This window comes from Phyllobates terribilis, unplaced genomic scaffold (assembly GCF_046119375.1).
Source record: "Phyllobates terribilis strain yellow unplaced genomic scaffold, ASM4611937v1 Scaffold_12__6_contigs__length_324123572, whole genome shotgun sequence".
In the NCBI taxonomy this organism is placed as follows: Eukaryota; Metazoa; Chordata; class Amphibia; order Anura; family Dendrobatidae; genus Phyllobates; species Phyllobates terribilis.
Window position 1 is genome coordinate 176,574,399 of NW_027362772.1, and position 9,262 is coordinate 176,583,660.

Sequence of the window (9,262 nt, forward strand, 5' to 3'; positions counted from 1 at the left end):
AGAGCTAGATGCAGATATAAATTATTTTTAATTTGCAACCTGATGGAGGTCAGTATAGATGGACTAATAGAGAAAGTCCCACACATTGCTAGAAGGCCAAATATTTTTTCAGAGCTAGATGCAGAAAAAAATTATATTCAGTTTGCAACCTGATGGAGGTCAGTATAGATGGACTAATAGAACAAGTCCCACACACAGCTAGAAGGCCAAATATTTTATCAGAGGTAGATGCAGATAAAAATTATTTTTAATTTGCAGCCTGATGGAGGTCAGTATAGATGGACTAATAGAGAAAGACCCACTCACTGCTAGAAGGCCAAATATTTTTTTCAGAGCTAGATGCAGACAAAAAATTATTTTTAATTTTCAACCTGATGGAGGTCAGTATAGATGGACTAATAGAGAAATTCCCACACACTGCTAGAAGGCAAAATATTTTTTCAGAGCTAGATGCAGATAAAAAGTATTTTTAATTTGCAACCTGATGGTGGTCAGTATAGATGGACTAATAGAGAAAGTCCCACACACTGCTAGAAGGCCAAATATTTTTTCAGAGCTAGATGCAGACAAAAAATTATTTTTAATTTGCAACCTGATGGAGGTCAGTATAGATGGACTAATAGAGACAGTCCCACACACTGCTAGAAGGCCAAATATTTTTTCAGAGCTAGATGCAGATATAAATTATTTTTAATTTGCAACCTGATGGAGTTCAGTATAGATGGACTAATAGAGAAATTCCCACACACTGCTAGAAGGCCAAATATTTTTTCAGAGCTAGATGCAGAAAAAAATTATATTCAGTTTGCAACCTGATGGAGGTCAGTATAGATGGACTAATAGAACAAGTCCCACACACAGCTAGAAGGCCAAATATTTTTTCAGAGGTAGATGCAGATAAAAATTATTTTTAATTTGCAGCCTGATGGAGGTCAGTATAGATGGACTAATAGAGAAAGTCCCACACACTGCTAGAAGGCCAAATATTTTTTCAGAGCTAGATGCAGACAAAAAATTATTTTGAATTTGCAACCTGATGGAGGTCAGTATAGATGGACTAATAGAGAAAGTCCCACACACTGCTAGAAGGCCAAATATTTTTTCAGAGCTAGATGCAGACAAAAAATTATTTTTAATTTGCAACCTGATGGAGGTCAGTATAGATGGACTAATAGAGAAAGTCCCACACACTGTTAGAAGGCCAAATATTTTTTCAGAGCTAGATGCAGATATAAATTATTTTTAATTTGCAACCTGATGGAGGTCAGTATAGATGGACTAATAGAGAAAGTCCCACACACTGCTAGAAGGCCAAATATTTTTTCAGAGCTAGATGCAGAAAAAAATTATATTCAGTTTGCAACCTGATGGAGGTCAGTATAGATGGACTAATAGAACAAGTCCCACACACAGCTAGAAGGCCAAATATTTTTTCAGAGGTAGATGCAGATAAAAATTATTTTTAATTTGCAGCCTGATGGAGGTCAGTATAGATGGACTATTAGAGAAAGACCCACTCACTGCTAGAAGGCCAAATATTTTTTTCAGAGCTAGATGCAGACAAAAAATTATTTTTAATTTGCAACCTGATGGAGGTCAGTATAGATGGACTAATAGAGAAAGTCCCACACACTGCTAGAAGGCAAAATATTTTTTCAGAGCTAGATGCAGATAAAAAATATTTTTAATTTGCAACCTGATGGAGGTCAGTATAGATGGACTAATAGAGAAAGTCCCACACACTGCTAGAAGGCCAAATATTTTTTCAGAGCTAGATGCAGACAAAAAATTATTTTTAATTTGCAACCTGATGGAGGTCAGTATAGATGGACTAATAGAGAAAGTCCCACACACTGCTAGAAGGCCAAATATTTTTTCAGAGCTAGATGCAGATATAAATTATTTTTAATTTGCAACCTGATGGAGGTCAGTATAGATGGACTAATAGAGAAATTCCCACACACTGCTAGAAGGCCAAATATTTTTTCAGAGCTAGATGCAGAAAAAATTATATTCAGTTTGCAACCTGATGGAGGTCAGTATAGATGGACTAATAGAACAAGTCCCACACACAGCTAGAAGGCCAAATATTTTTTCAGAGATAGATGCAGATAAAAATTATTTTTAATTTGCAGCCTGATGGAGGTCAGTATAGATGGACTAATAGAGAAAGTCCCACACACTGCTAGAAGGCCAAATATTTTTTTCAGAGCTAGATGCAGACAAAAAATTATTTTTAATTTGCAACCTGATGGAGGTCAGTATAGATGGACTAATAGAGAAAGTGCCACACACTGCCAGAAGGCCAAATATTTTTTCAGAGCTAGATGCAGACAAAAAATTATTTTTAATTTGCAACCTGATGGAGGTCAGTATAGATGGACTAATAGAGAAAGTCCCACACAATGCTAAAAGGCCAAATATTTTTTCAGAGCTAGATGCAGATATAAATTATTTTTAATTTGCAACCTGATGGAGGTCAGTATAGATGGACTAATAGAGAAAGTCCCACACACTGCTAGAAGGCCAAATATTTTTTCAGAGCTAGATGCAGAAAAAAATTATTTTCAGTTTTCAACCTGATGGAGGTCAGTATAGATGGACTAATAGAACAAGTCCCACACACAGCTAGAAGGAGAAATATTTTTTCAGAGGTAGATGCAGATAAAAATAATTTTTAATTTGCAGCCTGATGGAGGTCAGTATAGATGGACTAATAGAGAAAGTCCCACACACTGCTAGAAAGCCAAATATTTTTTCAGAGCTAGATGCAGACAAAAAATTATTTTGAATTTGCAACCTGATGGAGGTCAGTATAGATGGTCTAATAGAGAAAGTCCCACACACTGCTAGAAGGTCAAATATTTTTTCAGAGCTAGATGCAGATATAAAGTATTTTTAATTTGCAACCTGATGGAGGTCAGTATAGATGGACTAATAGCGAAAGTCCCACACACTGCTAGAAGGCCAAATATTTTTTCAGAGCTAGATGCAGAAAAAAATTATATTCAGTTTGCAACCTGATGGAGGTCAGTATAGATGGACTAATAGAACAAGTCCCACACACAGCTAGAAGGCCAAATATTTTTTCAGAGGTAGATGCAGATAAAAATTATTTTTAATTTTCAGCCTGATGGAGGTCAGTATAGATGGACTAATAGAGAAAGTCCCACACACTGCTAGAAGGCCAAATATTTTTTCAGAGCTAGATGCAGACAAAAAATTATTTTGAATTTGCAACCTGATGGAGGTCAGTATAGATGGACTAATAGAGAATGTCCCACACACTGCTAGAAGGCCAAATATTTTTTCAGAGCTAGATGCAGACAAAAAATTATTTTTAATTTGCAACCTGATGGAGGTCAGTATAGATGGACTAATAGAGAAAGTCCCACTTACTGCTAGAAGGCCAAATATTTTTTTCAGAGCTAGATGCAGACAAAAAATTATTTTTAATTTGCAACCTGATAGAGGTCAGTATAGATGGACTAATAGAGAAAGTCCCACACACTGCTAGAAGGCCAAATATTTTTTCAGAGCTAGATGCAGATAAAAATAATTTTTAATTTGCAACCTGATGGTGGTCAGTATAGATGGACTAATAGAGAAAGTCCCACACACTGCTAGAAGGCCAAATATTTTTTCAGAGCTAGATGCAGACAAAAAATTATTTTTAATTTGCAACCTGATGCAGGTCAGTATAGATGGACTAATAGAGAAAGTCCCACACACTGCTAGAAGGCCAAATATTTTTTCAGAGCTAGATGCAGATATAAATTATTTTTAATTTGCAGCCTGATGGAGGTCAGTATAGATGGACTAATAGAGAAAGTCCCACACACTGCTAGAAGGCCAAATATTTTTTCAGAGCTAGATGCAGAAAAAAATTATATACAGTTTGCAACCTGATGGAGGTCAGTATAGATGGACTAATAGAACAAGTCCCACACACAGCTAGAAGGCCAAATATTTTTTCAGAGGTAGATGCAGATAAAAATTATTTTTAATTTGCAGCCTGATGGAGGTCAGTATAGATGGACTAATAGAGAAAGACCCACTCACTGCTAGAAGGCCAAATATTTTTTTCAGAGCTAGATGCAGACAAAAAATTATTTTTAATTTGCAACCTGATGGAGGTCAGTATAGATGGACTAATAGAGAAAGTCCCACACACTGCTAGAAAGCCAAATATTTTTTCAGAGCTAGATGCAGATATAAATTATTTTTAATTTGCAACCTGATGGAGGTCAGTATAGATGGACTAATAGAGAAATTCCCACACACTGCTAGAAGGCCAAATATTTTTTCAGAGCTAGATGCAGAAAAAAATTATATTCAGTTTGCAACCTGATGGAGGTCAGTATAGATGGACTAATAGAACAAGTCCCACACACAGCTAGAAGGCCAAATATTTTTTCACAGGTAGATGCAGATAAAAATTATTTTTAATTTGCAGCCTGATGGAGGTCAGTATAGATGGACTAATAGAGAAAGTCCCACACACTGCTAGAAGGCCAAATATTTTTTCAGAGCTAGATGCAGACAAAAAATTATTTTGAATTTGCAACCTGATGGAGGTCAGTATAGATGGACTAATAGAGAAAGTCCCACACACTGCTAGAAGGCCAAATATTTTTTCAGAGCTAGATGCAGATAAAAATTATTTTTAATTTGCAAACTGATGGTGGTCAGTATAGATGGACTAATAGAGAAAGTCCCACACACTGCTAGAAGGCCAAATATTTTTTCAGAGCTAGATGCAGACAAAAAATTATTTTTAATTTGCAACCTGATGGAGGTCAGTATAGATGGACTAATAGAGAAAGTCCCACACACTGCTAGAAGGCCAAATATTTTTTCAGAGCTAGATGCAGATATAAATTATTTTTAATTTGCAACCTGATGGAGGTCAGTATAGATGGACTAATAGAGAAAGTCCACACACTGCTAGAAGGCCAAATATTTTTTCAGAGCTAGATGCAGAAAAAAATTATATTCAGTTTGCAACCTGATGGAGGTCAGTATAGATGGACTAATAGAACAAGTCCCACACACAGCTAGAAGGCCAAATATTTTTTCAGAGGTAGATGCAGATAAAAATTATTTTTAATTTGCAGCCTGATGGAGGTCAGTATAGATGGACTAATAGAGAAAGTCCCACACACTGCTAGAAGGCCAAATATTTTTTCAGAGCTAGATGCAGAGAAAAAATTATTTTGAATTTGCAACCTGATGGAGGTCAGTATAGATGGACTAATAGAGAAAGTCCCACACACTGCTAGAAGGCCAAATATTTTTTCAGAGCTAGATGCAGACAAAAAATTATTTTTAATTTGCAACCTGATGGAGGTCAGTATAGATGGACTAATAGAGAAAGTCCCACACACTGCTAGAAGGCCAAATATTTTTTCAGAGCTAGATGCAGATAAAAATTATTTTTAATTTGCAACCTGATGGAGGTCAGTATAGATGGACTAATAGAGAAAGTCCCACACACTGCTAAAAGGCCAAATATTTTTTCAGAGCTAGATGCAGAAAAATTATATTTAGTTTTCAACCTGATGGAGGTCAGTATAGATGGACTAATAGAACAAGTCCCACACACATCTAGAAGGCCAAATATTTTTTCAGAGGTAGATGCAGATAAAAATTATTTTTAATTTGCAGCCTGATGGAGGTCAGTATAGATGGACTAATAGAGAAAGTCCCACTCACTGCTAGAAGGCCAAATATTTTTTCAGAGCTAGATGCAGACAAAAAATTATTTTTAATTTGCAACCTGATGGAGGTCAGTATAGATGGACTAATAGAGAAAGTCCCACACACTGCTAGAAGGCCAAATGTTTTTTCAGAGCTAGATGCAGATAAAAATTATTTTTAATTTGCAAACTGATGGTGGTCAGTATAGATGGACTAATAGAGAAAGTCCCACACACTGCTAGAAGGCCAAATATTTTTTCAGAGCTAGATGCAGAAAATAATTATATTCAGTTTGCAACCTGATGGAGGTCAGTATAGATGGACTAATAGAACAAGTCCCACACACAGCTAGAAGCCCAAATATTTTTTCAGAGCTAGATGCAGACAAAAAATTATTTTTAATTTGCAGCGTGATGGAGGTCAGTATAGATGGACTAATAGAACAAGCCTCACACACTGCTAGGAGGCCAAATATTTTTTCAGAGCTAGATGCAGAAAAAAATTATATTCAGTTTGCAACCTGATGGAGGTCAGTATAGATGGACTAATAGAACAAGTCCCACACACTGCTAGAAGCCCAAATATTTTTTCAGAGCTAGATGCAGAAAAAAATCATATTCAATTTGCAACCTGATGGAGGTCAGTATAGATGGACTAATAGAATGATGCTATGCCCAAAAGATTTTACTTCACTAGGTGCAGTAAAAAAATTGGTATTCTATACACAGGTGGTATATCTTGCAACACAGATAGGCTACTCCACTGACTAACACACTCTGCAATAGGCCAAAAAGGATTAGCTTTGCTAGATTCAGCCAAATGCTGTGAAAAAAACTTGCACAGCACTGGCACAGACCTGCCTGGAAAAAACTGATAGGAACTGATGTAACCTAGTCCTGAAAAGGACTGCAATTACAATTAGTCTTTACTCCCACAATCTATCTATTTAAGAGCACAGACCTGCCTGATAAAAGTCGTAGGAAATGCTGTAACCTAGTCCTTACAAGGACTGCAATCACAACTATTCCCTACTCCCAAGCTATCTGTAGATTTGTGCGAAAATTGGCTTGAAATTAACAAGGTATAGCGCACACAGCAACAGCGGTGCCGTCTAACACGCAACTGCAGCAGTAAGAAAATGGTGGCGACGGGGAAAATGGCTTGGTCTTATAGGGCAAGGACATGTGACATACACTGCCAATGACACATGCCCTTGCTTGTGTGAAAAAAAGCACTTCGCTCCTTGTGTGCACTGATGATAGGCTGACAGATTGCACCTCCCCACTGTAAATGCGGGAAAGAGAAAAAAAAATGGAGATCTTCATTATTCCTGCAGAGATCCATCCCCTGCCCCTCCCCCCACCCCGCTGTACACTCAAACTGCGTATTAACATTAATTTTCATCATTACTGAGAAAAAATCCAGTTATGATTTTGGTGCATGAACAGTTATCGAACATAACCTCAAACAGCCGAATTTTTCTCAAATCGTTCGTGTTCGCCGAACGGCTCGAACACCGCCCAAAACAGCTCGAATTTGAGATTGGCGAACAGTTCGAGTCAAACAACGCTCATCTCTACTTAGGAGGTTCACTCTCTGCCCTAATAGGGACAGAGAACACATAGAGATGAAATAGTCCCTCCCATTTTCCTATCCACAGTATTTTTCTGATGCCATAGCAACAACTAACATATGCACAAAGAAACTATTTGATGTTCCCAAAAGTTTTTTGTGAAAGCACAAATTCAGGACATTTAAGATTTGCCTCAAGGACCCCCAGGAATACTGCCAACGTTGAGAAGTGGTTTTGCTAAGTCCCATCGCTTTTAGTTTTCGATTTGAGATTGCCACCAATGGAGCGGAACCCCAACTAATCAGTAACAGGAGTGAAGCTGTACAATTTCTTGAAAGAAAATGCTAATGTCTGAAGTGAGATTCGAACCCACACCTCCAGGAAAGACTGCGACCTTAACGCAGCGCCTTAGACCACTCGGCCATCCTGACTTCTTCTGGCTTTTGTAATTTAACTCTTTCTAAGCTAAGCAGTAGAAAGATGAGCATTACTTGTGATGTAAGGAAATATACCATGATTTCTTTTATTCCAATATTGATTTGTATCCTATTAGTTACAGCCAATTTTGAGCTTCATGACCAAGCACCGTTTTTTAAATCTGACATGCATCACTTTATGTGGCAATAACACTGGAATGCTTAACATATCCCCGTGATTCTGATAGTGTTATTTTGTAACACATTGTACTTTATATTAATGGTAAATTTAGGTCAATATATATTTAGTTTTTCTTGTGAAAATATCTAAAGTTGCACAATTTCATTGAAATGCGGTGATGCCGAATATGTCTTCAGAAACTACTGTTTGGTCACACAGCAGGGCTTTGAAAGTAAGAGCGCTATTTGGGTTTTGGGAATGCAGGTTTTGCAAGAATATTTTGAGGGTGACATTTGCGGAGTTCAAAAAGTACCAAAACAGCAAAAACCCCTCCAAAGTGATCCCAATTTATAAATTACTCCTAACAATGAATTCAGCAACACCGGCAATTACTATTTTTGTCCAACAGGTGTTTTCACTCTGCAACATCCAGAATTGCAAATAAGCCAGTTTAGTGCCCAGCTTGCGCTTATGGAGACAAGCACCCCATACATTTTAAGTGGGCTCTCCTCGCTAGAGAAATGCCAAATCTGTGGATTCTTTGTCTTACCATTAACGTGGAAACCCCTTTTTTTAGAATGAAAGATGACGGTCCTGAGTTGGGGCTTGTGTTTTTTGCCTTCCTGGCTTTTTCCCCAAACAGCTTTGTTCCTGGCATATTTTTGAAGCATATTTGTCTCAGTAATGCCACAGCGATTCATAGTCAAACATAAATGGCTGAAATCATTCAGCTAGTGTCTGATACATGCTGCCCGTATTAGCTATCAGGTTTCCTTTAAATCCTCATACAGCTAAGTCAAACTAAAATAAAACAAAGTGATGATGTCCAGAATGAAGGAAAAATTACAAAAAATATTATTTTCCTCAAAAGTTAAAAGTGTTCAGTTCTCAAGTTTCTATCATTTTATTTCCTGTAGATAGTTATAATGATTAGGACTTTTACATTCTCTGTAAACAGTCAGTCCACATGCTTTGTTTATTTTCTGCTTAAAATTTAATGGGTGAAGACGAAAACTTTTGCACAAACCCGGGACCTTTAGATCTCCAATCTAACGCTCTCCCAACTGAGCCATTTCGGCAGGACACATTTAGATTCAGGAGTGTTCAACACACTGTAGAAGTCACAACTGGATGTATTTATTTTTACTTTGACTTGTTTTTGCAAGATTATCTATATTTGAAAGTCCCGCTATTTTGCGTACATATTTAAGAACTTACATTAATTCTTTGTGAATGAATAGATAAAAACAGCAATTGTGCATTTTTTTTACATTTTCAAATTTACTCAATTCGCCAGGGTAATTCTGACTGTGTCTCTGTAGGACAGGTGATGATTGAGCATAAAACACAATTTGTAAGCATAATGTTGCATCAAGCTTTATTTTTTCTTAG

General features: G+C 36.9%; 1 non-coding gene across 1 annotated transcript; it reads right to left on the minus strand.

The window, feature by feature from the left end:
* Positions 1-7,621: 7,621 nt before the first annotated feature.
* TRNAL-AAG (transfer RNA leucine (anticodon AAG)) lies at positions 7,622-7,704 on the minus strand. Its single transcript has one exon. It is a non-coding gene; the product is annotated as a tRNA-Leu (tRNA).
* Positions 7,705-9,262: the final 1,558 nt, after the last annotated feature.